Source organism: Hippocampus bargibanti, linkage group LG03, assembly GCF_051943395.1.
Source record: "Hippocampus bargibanti isolate YZ-2025 linkage group LG03, ASM5194339v1, whole genome shotgun sequence".
Taxonomy (NCBI): domain Eukaryota; kingdom Metazoa; phylum Chordata; class Actinopteri; order Syngnathiformes; family Syngnathidae; genus Hippocampus; species Hippocampus bargibanti.
Window position 1 is genome coordinate 26,608,976 of NC_142736.1, and position 12,261 is coordinate 26,621,236.

Genomic DNA, 12,261 nt, shown 5'->3' on the forward strand with positions numbered 1-12,261 from the left:
TGCTGCCACTTGTGGAATGGAAAAAAAACATTGCCAGAGGTCTGGCCAGGGCTTTATCAGCACCCCAGCAACAAAAACTAAAACCCCAACAAATTCAGGAATGGCACTCTACGTCATATTTTCAATTCCAGAATAAATTCGGGAATGGCAGTGAATGAACGACAACAACATTGAACAAATCTAAACCTGTATTAGGGAGCACATCTTAGCTTTTGCATATCCTGCATACTCAAAGGACATGTCACGCACAGAGAACATTGGCGTGAGCATGTTCTAGATCTGTATGTATGATGACAGAATCAACACCAAACATACTGCCAACAAAAAAAGACACATGCAAGTAGTGTGCAAGCGTGTGTGTGTGTGCGTGCGTGTGTGTGCGTGAGTGTATGTTGGCGCCTGAGTGCTACCTCCCACACTGAAGGTCACAGCTTCCACAGCCAGAAAAGCAGGAGGTGGAGGAGGACGAAACAGATCGATGCACCAGATAAAAATACACTGCATCTCAGACATAGTCTTTTATAAACACACACATAAACACACACGCGTTTACACAAACTCTCAGCAAATGACTCGTCGGCCACTGCAAGCCTTTTAATGAAAGCGATATGAAAGGTGAGGCCCGAAACGGTGTCTGCCGGCTTTTAGGATATAAAGACGGTGTAATGGAAGACCATTAAAAGATCATAACAGTTTCAAAAAGAGGAGATCGCTATTGTTGCTCCGAATTCAACTTCCCGCAATCAAGGCAGCGCTTACGCTCAATGTAAAAACGGAACAGGTTGGAAGGTAATGTTACTCCCGCTGTAGTGGACACCAGTCATTTAATCAACTGTGACAAATGTTCCTGTGATTGACCCCATGTGCTGATTAACTCATTCGATGCCATTCCCGAATTTATTCAGGCATTTAAAATATGACATCGAGCGCCATTCCTGAATTTGTTCGGGTTTTGGTTTTTCTTGCTGTGGTGCTGATAAAGCGCTGGCCAGACCTACAGCAATGTTTTTTTTTCCCTTCTAGAAGGGGGCATCATTTCCCTTCATTCCATGTTCGCTTTGTTCGTTCAGCTGTTGTTAAAGAGCTACATATAAACTACAGTAAAGTCTCGTTATATCGATATTCAAGGGAGTCCGAAAAAATATCAATATAACCGGGACTATCGATATATCCGACCCTGTTTGCATGTAATTTTCTCCGTGCGTGCATAGAAATAGTATCGATATAACTGGGACTATCGATATATCCGATATCGATATAACGAGACTTTACTGTAATATCTATTTTGGACAGCCACCCTCATTTCAAGCTCATATAACTGCACACTAATATAATTTAGGAATTAACTCGGTTTTCTGATAACAGAAGAGAATGTAAGGTTTCTTACACTGCATCGAATGTTTATGTAGTCCTAAAACTCAATATTCTGTGGGTCCTGGAATTCGAGTGACAATGACAAATACCCTGGCACTGGAGTGGACACATTTTTGCACGTCTGGCAGTAAATGAGTTAAAATAATATACAGCTCTTAAAATTTGAGTTTTAATCACACTGACTTAATTTTATAACTCTAATAAGATCTAAACCCAGTGACACATTTTTGCATGTATGGCAGTGAATGAGTTAAAATGATACAAAATCATGAACTATTTCACTCTGTCTTTTGGTATGTATACAGTACATATGATTCTAAATTCACTTTTTAATTACATAACAAAAAAGGTCCATAATACTGTAATTCACAGGTGTCAAGGTCCGGGGGCCAAATCTGGCCCGCCACATCATTTTATTCAGCCTGCAAAAGGAAATCAAACTTGTGAAATTCCATGATGCTTGCTAAAGTCCGAAACAAAAATGTAAATTGTTGTATGTATAACCAAAATAACAGTTATTATTTTTGACTTCTGATTTGAAAAGTATTCATTCATCAATTTGTTGTCTGTAACATGTGGAAGGGATGAAACATTCTAATGGTTTCTCCAAATTCATAACGGCTTTTGAGAGGAAACCGTAACGCGCAAGAAATGAATTTGACACCTCTCCTCTCATGTATTGAAATGCACCTGCCTATAAAAAATAAGAATGCCATGACAGTTTCTGAAGCTTTTATAAAGGTGGCAAGTGGACATTGAAACGGATTGTTTTGCTTTCTATTATTTCCTATACGAGAAACAATTTAGAAAACTGAACAAAAAAAGTAACACTTTTTTGTCCCATTGGGCGCTCAGATTGATTTCAAGTAATTTCAGAGTGAAATCACTCAATCACGATATCACAAAATAGGAAAGCTTAGCGTTGCGTGCATGCTCCATAACAACAAAAGGCAAAATAATCGATAGCGTCTTGTCCTGACAAGAGTCAAGCGGAGCCGAGGTTAAATACATCACATCAAACACTCCACTTGATGTCGAATGTGATGTCCCCCTTCTATGGGAAAGCAGTGGAGCTTGCCAAACATAGTGGGAGAGGACAGAGCCAGGAGGAGGTTCGGAGCTCTCGGGGCATGCCTGAGGCAAAACCTCTGTCAGATATTGTTTGTGCTTAGTAGCTGGGGCCCATGCAGAATTGATGAAGGCTCTCAAGAAGGCTTCTATCGTCAGACATGGGGAGGGGAAGTGAGTGAGGTGAATCAGAGCATGGCAAAAGTGCGTCTCGGCATCGCAAAAGCGTTTATGGAGAAGCATCCATTAGTTCCAGACGCTCCTCGTCGCGGACGCTATGCAGGTGGATGATAATAAGAAGACAATCAACCAATACGGGTTAAAATTGCTTTGGATTGATATGAACATCTGCACCTGCCGATGCGCATGTATTGTCAGTCACGCAACAGGAACTTTAGCACGGATGCTAAGCCTAAGGCGTATCCAAAAGGCGGAAGTGTCTTTAAAATAAAGAAATAAAAACTGCCTGTGTCTGGTTATGGAGAAGAAAAAAGAACCTGAATGTCTAGCCATGTTATCTCCGGCAGAGGATGGGATGATTTTCATATCAAGGTTCATTTCAGCTTTCAATTACCGGATGTTTCGGAGTATAAGGCGCACCCCCAATGAATGGTGTATTTTACCAGTTTACCAGAGCATTACTTTCACAATATGCATTGAAAAAAAAACAATCCTCTATTCAATGTACTCAATTGTATTTAATAATAATAATAATAAATATTTAGTTAGTAATTATTGTTTGGTTTTTTTTACCATCCATCAACCGTGTTTTCTGGTGTATAAGGCGCATCAGAGTATAAGGTGCACCCCTACAGGTATTTTCATCAAAACTTTTCAAACTACCATCTATAAGGTGCAGCGGACTATAAGTCACACCTTCAATGAATGAAAACACGTTTTCCAAGCATATAAAAGTTTTCCAAATATAAGGCAAACCACGTTATAAGGCTCTACAGTAGAGGCTGGGGTCACACACTATTTCTTCTACAGAGAGAAATGGAGTCGGTGACTGCTGACAGGAGTTACGAGACCCGTTGTGACGACTTCCCATATAAGGCACACCTGCATATAAGGCGCAAGGTCATCTTATGAATAAAATCAAGTGTTTTGGGTGCCTAATACATCAGAAAATGTCATATATAAATGTCTGGGAGAATATGATGCAACACGAAATGGGCATCCTTGGAGGACAGTTGTCGGTATTTTTGCCTTTGCGGAAATGTCATGTTCTCTGCCATGATACCCCACACCCCCACTTTTCATCATGTTCTTCTTCTCTCCTCTTGAAAAATAAATCAAAAAATCAATGTAATTTTCAACTTAATATTATTTAAATATTGCTTCGAGTTAATATTATTTTATTGCCGTCTACATATCTTGCGCCACCATTTCTGTTCAAACGTCCATTGCTTGAAGGGCACGTCGATAAGGATGCTATTCATTAGGCTCTCACCCTAATCCTATTTATTTTTCCTATCATCATCCAATTGACTTTTTTTCCAAACCAATTGAAACTCATCTTGGAACATATTGTATTCACCCTTTAAGTTTCCACTGTAATTGATCAAGAGCTGCCGCCCAACAATATACAGACAATGCGCAGGCAGACAGTATACACACGCAGACACACACACGCAGACACACACACACACACACACAGCTGTTCCTTTTCCACATCCTGGGCCGCGTGCAGTCTAACCACAATCCTGCCTCCCTGCAGTGGTGACCGCAAAGCAGTCAACAGAGGCACACTGGGTCTTATCCTGCATGACACGTCGGTCGATAATCATGCAAGTCGCAACGCAGACCAACACCAGTGTAACGCTGATACCTGGGGGCCGGTAGCGTCTGCATAAACAAACACGCCTGCATGGAGCCACACGCACGTTTATAGTAATTAATAGTCGGAAAAAAGAGATTAGAGTGAGATTCAGAGCATTTGCTTCCTAGCAACTGTGGCATTCAAGTGATTGGCTTGCCTGGATAGACATGTTTTCAAGATAAGGGAGAAAGAGGATGCCCTGGAAAACAGTGTTTGACTTCCGAGCCATTGCCTTTTCCGTGACACTGCCATGACATGACATTGGATTTAAAAGATGAGTGATTAGCAGTGCAGCAGAGTGACATGTGATCATCCAACCGCACAGGTGTAGTTCACGTTCCAGCATCAAGTGCTTTAAAACAGAGTTGTTCAATTTTGGATTGGATTGAATTGGATTGGAATAGCCTTTATTAGTCTCGCAGTGGAGAAATGTACATTTCACAACAGCAAAGTGATGGAGGGATGAGGAAAGGAAAGAAAGAAGTAGAAAAACAAAATACAGGACTTGCTGTAAAGGCAGCCACTCTCGCGGGGCCATCTTGAACAAGAAATAACTAAATAACAAATAATGTGACACAACACAAAGGACACTCATTCAATCTTTGTTATATGAAGCAGTTCTAGATGAAAGACGAGAGGATCAAAGTGTCCTTTTCACCAGTGGATCAGGGATGTTATGGTGGAATGTGCATGTCTGCCTACAAGCTAAATGTTGAAACCAAACACTGAGCTGTAGCATCCATCCACGAAAGGAAATTGTCTTACATCTCCTGTTACATGTAAATCTGCTTCAATTCAAAGCCGCGACAGTTCCACATACGCATCGGCGCTCTGCGCGGATGCTCCTTTCGGCTCATCAAGTCATGGATACATCCAGCCGTAGATGGTCCAACAGCACTGACCTTTTCTCTGAACAAAGTGGGGCTGTGAAAATGCTGCTCATTACAGCCGCAAAAAAAATACAATCGCCCCAGAGCTGACATTCCTTCCAAATCAAAAACAGTGCAGGCATATTCATGCTGCAATCGCTCAGCACAATCTCCTCCTTGATGAATGTCGTGGCCAGAAATGCTGAAAAACTATTTTAGGAAGGTTTTGACGTTTTAATATTTCAAACAAGAACCTAGAATGGTTTCCACCTTAACACTGGACACTGAAACACAGCTATGGGCAATTTAAAATTGGAAATTAACCTAACACGCAGTGTTTGTGGCATGTGGAATGAACCAAGACAATATTGAAGAAAGAACCAGCTACACTGGCTGAAGCAGCCAGGCTAACCATTAATCCAAGATCTGGGTGACCATCTGGATAAACTAATTTTTCATCATCAAATGACACTTATTGAAAGCTTCCACCCCCCAGAAAAAGGGTGGCACCACCCTGCCGTGAGTCATCCACCGTGAACCAAGAAGTGGCCTGCTGCCTCAGAAAGAGTTGAATATATTTGCACATATGATTCCTTGGTATAGGCTGCAGTACACTATTCAAGTTATATACAGTATTTCTAAATGTTTATGAAGTGATGGTAGCAGGTGATGAAGAGTGAAGTTTATGTTGAATCCTGCAAAACCTGAGTTATTCTCATTTTTCAAAAGCGGCAGTGAAATGTCTGACAAATCACCTACAAGTAAGGACTGCAGAGAAAACATCAAAGACCCACTGCTACGGAAAGCATCGTTCAGTTACGTCTGCACCACAGGTTCAGCCTCAATCGAAGGCTTTGGTGTCAAAACATTCACAGATAGGCCTTAATCGTGACAGAAAATAGATGTACGTGTATGTTAAAATGCTTTCTTTGAGTTTAGAGATAAGGAATTAGAGTAAATCCCAAAGAAAGCCGTCCATTTTGTTTTTGATGGCGCTTCCTGTTAGTCGCTAGTAAGCTGGAGGCTATCCCAGCTGACTTTGGCCAAGAGGCAATGCATGTGTGTGTGACGGACATGCAGCTTGGTGATAATTCTGTCAAAAGGCCTCATCAAGTTGGATTGAGACTGAACAGAAAAAAGAAAAAAAAACAGGAATGCGGACAGAGTAAAAGCTAAGTGAGCTGCTGGAGAATCCAGACACTATAGGAAAAACAGAAGCTCAACACCCCCATCTGCAGTTCATGTACGATGTTGCCATGTTGTTGCAGGTGTAAAAAAAAAAAAGCATAATAATATAACGGAAAAAAAAATCACCTTGGAGATTGGTTTCATTTCATTTATTATTATTATTATTATTTCATTATTATTTTATTTTATTATTATTATTATTATTATACTATTATGATTAGTTGCAAAAAATAAAAGTATCCTGATATACACATTGCATATTTGAATTATACTTTGCATCTACTTAAAAAAATGATCAGGTGGGTGTATTGTGTCCAACCACCTCTAGTAAATTCAAGACACCATTTTTTTCTGTGTAACGTCGATCTCACTTCTCGGGATGATGACAAGTGAAATTAAATTCACCGTATTTGTCTGTGTATAAGGCGCACTAAAAGCCTTCATTTTCTTCAAATGATGACCCTGTGCCTTATATGCAGGTGTGCCTTATATGTGAAGTAATATTGAGCCACAGCAGGTCTCGCAACTACAGTCAGCAGCCACCAACTCCATTTCCCCCTGTAGAAGAAGCCTCTACTGTCACACCTTATAATGTGGTGTGCCTTATATTTAGAAAACTTTTATATATTTATATATTATATTTGGAACACTTTTTTTCATTCATTGAAGGTGCGCCTTATACTCCGTGTGTCTTATATATGGAAAAAGACTGAAAATACACCATTCATTGTGGGTGCGCCTTACACACCAGAAAATACGGTAAATTGTTGATGAAAAAAAAAACAATTATAACTAAATAATAACTACATAATATGTATTATTGTTGTTATTATTATTTTTTATTATTAGTAGTAGTGGTAGTAGTTGTTGCATTATTATTATTATTATTATTATTATTATTATTATCATCATCATCATTATTATCCTTATTATCATTATTATGATCATTAAAATAACTATTATCATTACTATTACTATAATTATTACAATTTTATAATTATTACAATAAATAATAGTATTTTAAATATTTGTATTAATATTATATACAATTGAGTAAATTCAATAGAGCATTGTTTTTTTTCAATGCACATTGTTAAATTTATGCTCTGGTAAACTCAGTCAAAATAGACTTTTCTTTGTAAAAGCAGGCTTTTGTGATTGTATCCAATACCAAATGATGCGGGGCCAATTAGTACAATAGAGAATATATACAGAATTTAATTAGATGACCCATTTAAATGGACAATACCTTTCCAATACATTTTTGTAATATGAATACCATGTGACACAGCAATGGTCAAGCTGTGTACAATTAAACTGTTTCATCTTTAAACTGTTTCGTCTTTGAAAATGAGGAAATCCATGTAACTTAAAAAAAAATCTGAATTTCACTGCAAATACAAAATTGTGTAATTTATGGAAACTGTAAAAAATCTAAAATGGACAAGCTGGATGTTTTAAGTGGGTAGATGACAAAAGAAATATAAAAATCACAGGCCACATTTCACTTGTGCACACGAAGCACATCTCCAAAAAAAATCAATGACAACTCTTTGGAAGAGAAACAACAAAGCAAAATGTGTGTGTGCGCGCAAAGCAGAGCCACACCACACGGCCACGTGCGGTGTGACCCTCAACTGGGCCCACTTGCACTCCCCTCGTGGGCTGGATCACACGAGTGAAGCCAAGCAGAATCTTTGTCCTCTGTCAGATGGATGAATCCATTTAGCAAATTAGTAAAGGTTCCCATACTGCCTTTACAACACACTCATCGACACAGACACACACACACAAATCACCAGTGAGCAGCATGAATTGGGAAAAGCCCGGTCGCCTGAGACTTTCACACGCATAAACATGAAGATCTTGGAGAGCAACCAGTTAGTGGAAAGGAAAGGCCCGAGAGGTGATAGAAAAACAAGATGGCCATCCAGGCAAAGAACGGATGTGTTAAGAAAATGCACATTCAGGGACTTTGAATGCCTCAATATGAGATACAACGTTATTGGCAGCCTGCAAACGGCGACAACTGATAACCAACAATTCATAAAAAATATAATATCGATATTCCCCCATGTTGTGGTCATGCAGGGGGTACCAGTTATCTACACGTGGAGAATCATTTTCTCGTTAAGCTTCATTTTCACAGTGTCCATGTCAGGTCACATAGCAGTGTGTGCTCAGGGTAGAACGTATACTACGACACAGTAATCAAAAAGGCTTTCCGTGTGTGTTGAGATGTGGTAAAAGCAAAAACATGGGAATGAAATTGATTGATGTCGTGTCCTCCCTGCACTAAAACCGAGGATGAAGGCTAATTTATTTCATTTGAGGCCGACCCAGGATCAAAGTTGCAAACCTCCTTCTTCAGCTGTTGCCTTTCAACTGTATGATGGTGAGTACAGATGGCCTCAGCGTCAAGTATTCCACATCATTAGACTACCATCTTTCAACTTTCTAACAGGTTCTCATTCATTCAGCCAAGTTCGCCCTTCACTTGCCTACTTATGGAAATGCAATAGGGGTTATTCTATTCAAATCCCATAATTTCTCTCCTCTCTCGTCCTCTTCTTGTTCCTTAGAAGTGTGTGATGACGTTTAAGATGGTGTTTTTTGCATTTGACAATCGAGCAAATGTGAAATGGGGCAGATACAAAAACACACCAGCGCTGGTAAACACATTCTGCACATATAGACAAACAAAAACACGAGCAATTAAGCCATATACGCAAGCGCATCAACACTGGAGCATCCGTGTGTGGCGTCATAGTCACAGGTGCCACCGCGGCGCAGGCATGTGTACGCATTTGAAGTGCGCCTTCTAAGTATACGTCGCAGGACAGAGGGCAAAAGTAGCCGTCGCGAGACAGAGGGCAGATTCACTCGGACTCAGACACACACGCACGCAGATTCGCAGAGACCAGCACAGCGTCGGGCGGAGTTCACAGCACGACTTGCTCGACTCCACGCCACGATCAAGCTCTGGGATACATCTGCGTGTCACTTGCCTGGGAGATCTGACAACTAGCAATTTACAAATAAAGAGAAACATCAAACTCTTCGTGCACACACACAATCAAAATTGCACACCCAAATCATATTCCGGAATCATGCGAGGGTGCTATTGAGAGTTATCAGTACATTTGGAGCTGAGGCGCCCAACCTTTTTTGACTAAAGATCAACCAAACTCTCCCGTTCGACGCGTTAAAACACGCACACTTACAAACGCATGCTATCATGAACAATGGCGATAAAAGTCACTAAAATGAACGAATCCTAACCACAAAGTATCCACAAAAGTTTGAGTTGCCTACCTGAGTTGTCATCTGCCGCAAGCCATGGCACGCTCACGTGTATTGTTTTAAAATCATTTTGGTATTCGGTGAATTGTACATGAAACTTCGGACGAAAATGACAACAATAAATGTTCGTGGCGTGAGTTTGTGTTACTTCCGGGTTTAGCTTCTGGCGCGAATAAAAGCCGCTGCTCATCCGCAGAAAAAAAAAATATCCCGTCACTGTAAAGTGTCGTTGAGAGTTTTAAAAGGCGCTTACAAAGAAAATGTATTATTATTCTTATTATTAAATGATATCATTGATCACAAATTGTAATTCCAATCTTTTGACGTCAAACAACTTCCGGCGTTGCGGGTCACACCTTTACATGGTTAAAGGTGAGCTGTTTTTTTTATGTAATTATTTTTTTTAAATACTTTTTTAAGGATTACGGGTTGCGAAATGTGTGTACTGACACAAAAATATGTCATTTAAATAACATGCAAATAGACACACGTTTGTTTGGGGGGGGGGGGGCGTTTCCTCCCATCAATTTGAAATGAATCCACAAGCAATTGGTCGATCGCGATCGACTTATTGGGCACTGCTTAGTGGAAAAGCTCTCGCTCGCTTGAAAACTCTTTCTTGTTACTTCACATAAAAACGGTTAGTGTTTTTCGATTTCTGTCACGTGCAATGTGGTTGTGCTTGCAATTTGCACGATGGAAATTGTAACTTGCACTTATAGACACAACAGCAAATTATTAAAATTATTATTTTTAGTGTTCATACAACCAGAATACAAATATCCTTTTCACATTGATGCTGTGTTTTGATGCAAATGCGCCTGCGGGATCAAAGTTCTCGGGAATTCAACAGTGACATGTGGCACCACTTGTGTCACTGCTTGACGTAAATGGGCTGCGTGTGTGTGCCATTCTATCTGGGGAGGCTTTGAGGGGTCTCCTATAGGCAGTGGGCTGGGTAATGAAAAGGTTATTTAGCCAATTTTCCGTGTAAGGGAGGGGGTCTGCTCGGACACGGCTCGTTTGTCACAGTTCAATGACTGCCACTCCAGGGAGTGTGAGGGGGGTGGATCCAACTGTGAAGTGTGTGTGTCTGTGTGTGCGTTTGTGCACTAAAACCCTGCTTGTGTGCACAGATGATTCCCAAAGCTTGTCCTTCCATTAGAGGGCTCAAACGGGGTCATGGTAACGGTCAACATGTCAACGCAGAACTTTCCATACGGAAAACCAACAAAAAAGGTCGGGCCTGTGAGGACAAGGTTTGTCCAAAATGGTGGCGTAAATAGGCGTAAATATTAGTGTGAAACAGAGCTTGTGTACAATATGGGTACGGGTATGGGAGAGAGAGAGAGAGAGAGAGAGAGAGAGAGAGAGAGAGAGAGAGAGAGAGAGAGAGAGAGAGAGAGAGAGAGAGAGAGAGAGAGAGAGAGAGAGAGAGAGAGAGAGAGAGAGAGAGAGAGAGAGAGAGAGAGAGAGAGAGAGAGAGAGAGAGAGAGAGAGAGAGAGAGAGAGAGAGGGCGTTATGGGCCATCCAGGAGCTGTTGAGATGCTCTCCTCTCCTCCATTTTAAAATCAATAACATTTTTCACTGTGCCATGTGATGTGTCAACACGTCCTCCCAAAGAGCCCCCAAGGCACAAGGTGCTGCTCATCCCAATTGCATGCAGTGATTTGGGGCTTTTGCGCTGAACCTGACACCCCGACTACCACCAACTACTATTTCTGAGTAGAACGTTCGCTTGAAGAAAACTATGTTTAGGTCTCTGTCGCCCTCCTGTGGCTATCACAGGAACCTGAGGTCCGGGAAAAGTATATTTCCAACATTGCAGGTGGCTCAATGATTTTTTTTTTGCGCTAATAGAACCATATAAACACCATCCTGCTGAGTGAGAGTCGAGTTTCACCTTCCTTTCATAACTTTGCTTCTGTGAAATGTAAATTTCTCCACTGCGAGTCGATTAAAAGTAAATCCAATCCAATTCACCAACCAAGTAGCAAACCAACCAGCTCGCTTAGTGGCCAGCACCAAACGATACAATTGTATAGCACAAATGGGCTCCTGTTTCCAGTGAGTGTTTGATAGATAAACATGGACTGTGAATTTGCCATCAGTGAGGAGAAAACTAGTGAGCCAGGTCACAGTGGTGGGTGGGTCAATGCGACAAGGTACTTGTCTTTTCAACAACATGGAAAACAGATGCGCTAAAGCTGAGCTAAATAGTTGCAGTCGAAACTAGTGCAGGACTGTCCTACCAAAAATGGTGTTGATCCTCTCAACCATCCATCAAGCCATTTTCTACAATACATGTCCTCCATTGGGTCACCCCTGCAGTGCACAGGATGCCTATTCCGGCAGACTTTTTATTTTATTTATGTATTTATTTTTTAACCAAGAATCTCAGGCGCCTATAACAATACTGCATATTGCAACTGCTACAACACTGACCATTTTAGTGATTAGCATTTATCAGTAAATAATTTTCACTGATGCCGTTTAGCCAATGTTAATATTTGCACAGACTGCAAACAGTCCTCAAATGAGGTGCTGAAAGAAGCCAAATATACCTAACACGTGATTAGTGACATCATGGGATAGAAGCTCTTCCTCATTCAAAATGACTCACGACTTGTCAGGGA

At 40.7% G+C, this 12,261-nt stretch overlaps 1 long non-coding RNA gene across 6 annotated transcripts in view; it reads right to left on the reverse strand.

The window, feature by feature from the left end:
• The window catches only part of LOC148900848 (uncharacterized), a 117,176-nt gene extending 107,423 nt beyond the window's left edge, over positions 1–9,753 (reverse strand). For all 6 annotated transcript variants that reach the window (XR_016114517.1, XR_016114516.1, XR_016114519.1 and 3 more), the window contains exon 1: positions 9,637–9,753. This is a non-coding gene — a long non-coding RNA (uncharacterized LOC148900848). The remainder of the gene's footprint in view (positions 1–9,636) is intronic.
• Between the last annotated feature and the right edge of the window lie 2,508 nt (positions 9,754–12,261).